At 35.6% G+C, this 2,500-nt stretch overlaps 1 protein-coding gene across 2 annotated transcripts in view; it reads left to right on the plus strand.

The window, feature by feature from the left end:
- mkxa (mohawk homeobox a) overlaps positions 1-2,500 on the plus strand; it is a 49,919-nt gene that overhangs the window by 16,190 nt on the left and 31,229 nt on the right. The window lies entirely within an intron of this gene.

Below are 2,500 nucleotides of genomic sequence, written 5' to 3' on the forward strand. Positions count from 1 at the left end.
ATGAGTATGTTCCAAGCATCATTGTCCCTGGAATCCAAGAAGAGAGTCAGTCTGAGCGAGTTTGTCCGAGTAGTCGTGACTGTTTGTTCAGATGTAAAGAAAAGAGCAGTTAGCGCTCTGCGCCGAGCAGTCATTTAAAACGATCCTTAGGTTTAACAGGTCCTGGATAACGTGCGTAATTGTTATAAACAGGCTGAATAACAGGGGGCACGGTGGCTTAGTGGTTAGCATGTTTGCCTCAAACTTCCAGGGTTGTGGGTTCAATTCCTGTCTCCGCCTTGTGTGTGGAGTTTGCATGTTCCCCCCGTGCCTCGGGGGTTTCCTCCGGGTACTCCGGTTTCCTCCCCCGGTCCAAAGACATGCATGGTAGGTTGATTGGCATCTCTGGAAAATTGTCCGTAGTGTGTGAGTGAATGAGTGTGTGTGTGTGTGTGTCCTGTGATGGGTTGGCACTCCGTCCAGGGTGTATCCTGCCTCGATGCCTGAGATAGAAGTTCGGATAAGCGGTAGAAAATGAGTGAATGAATGAATGGCTGACTAACAGCGTCACGTTTAATACTCGTCTCTGATTCATCTGCAGTGAATGATGTGAAGACGGGACTGGATATTCTTTATGATGCCGACATTAGCAGGAGCTCGGGGGAAGAAATCAAGCCAATATTTTTACATGTATGTGTCTGTACAGTACAGTGAAAATGATTTTAACATCCTTAAACTTGTCAAGAAGCAGAGAGGAGCTTAGAGTAGCAGGATTTTTTGGGTATTTTCTGGGTGTGTGTTTGTGGGTTCTTCGGTTCGTGTTGGTGCACGTTGGGGTTAATAATTGATATGGTTTATTCAAGTCAAGTCAAGTCACTTTTATTGTCACATCACCACAGCACATGTGCCTTGGTGAGTGAAATGTTTGGGAGTGTGCTCCAGAAATTGCAGAATCAGTTTACATACATAGTGAAAATGTGCAAATGTGAAAATGTGCAAATGTGCAATATGCTCATACATAGCCGAGAAGTGCAAAACACATTAACAAATCCGAAAACACATTAACAAATCTGAAAACAAATGAACAAATCTGAAAACAAATTAACAAATCTGAAAACAAATTAACAAATCTGAAAACAAATTAACAAATCCGAAAACACATTAACAAATCTGAAAACAAATTAACAAATCCGAAAACAAATTAACAAATCTGAAAACAAATTAACAAATCTGAAAACAAATTAACAAATCTGAAAACAAATGAACAAATCTGAAAACAAATTAACAAATCTGAAAACAAATTAACAAATCTGAAAACAAATTAACAAATCCGTAAAACACGTTAACAAATCCGTAAAACACGTTATCAAATCCAAAAACAAATGAACAAATCTGAAAACAAATGAACAAATCTGAAAACAAATGAACAAATCTGAAAACAAATTAACAAATCCAAAAACAATTTAACAAATCCGAAAACATAAAAAAATCCGAAAACACATTAACAAATCTGAAAACAAATTAACAAATCCGAAAACAAATTAACAAATCTGAAAACAAATTAACAAATCTGAAAACAAATTAACAAATCTGAAAACAAATTAACAAATCCGAAAACAAATTAACAAATCTGAAAACAAATTAACAAATCTGAAAACAAATTAACAAATCCGAAAACAAATTAACAAATCTGAAAACAAATTAACAAATCCGTAAAACACGTTAACAAATCCGTAAAACACGTTAACAAATCCGTAAAACACGTTAACAAATCTGAAAACAAATGAACAAATCTGCAAACACATTAACAAATCTGAAAACAAATGAACAAATCTGCAAACACATTAACAAATCTGAAAACAAAATAACAAATCCAAAAACAATTTAACAAATCCGAAAACATAAAAAAATCCGAAAACACATTAACAAATCTGAAAACAAAATAACAAATCCAAAAACAATTTAACAAATCCGAAAACATAAAAAAATCCGAAAACACATTAACAAATCTGAAAACAAATTAACAACACGACAAATCAGACAACCCGGAAACGGTAGGTATCGTTTTTGAATAGAAACTTACCGATCATCGGACGAGACACCTGTCACTCAAGATATACAGGAATCTTATGTGTAATGTGTAAAGTTCTCCGTTTAAATATAAGAAAATAACAGAATTAATCCACAGTAATCCGTTCCAGCTTTTCCCTGCAGCAGACTGTTGAACTTCATGTATACCTTGAGTGACAGGTGTCTTGTCCAATGATCGGTACGTGTTCCAATCACAAACTATACCGACCTCTTCCGGGTTGTCTGAGTTGTCGTTGTGGCCGAGACGTGCAAAGCACATTAACAAATCCGAAAACAAATGAACAAATTGGTATTTCTCGGCCACCGTACAGTGTATTATTAGACATACTTACAATAGCACTACACGTTATATACAATATGTACTTATATATTATATATTGTGTGTGTATACATATACAGTACAGACCAAAAGTTTGGACACGCCTTCTCA

This window comes from Tachysurus fulvidraco, chromosome 8 (genome assembly GCF_022655615.1).
Source record: "Tachysurus fulvidraco isolate hzauxx_2018 chromosome 8, HZAU_PFXX_2.0, whole genome shotgun sequence".
NCBI lineage: Eukaryota > Metazoa > Chordata > Actinopteri > Siluriformes > Bagridae > Tachysurus > Tachysurus fulvidraco.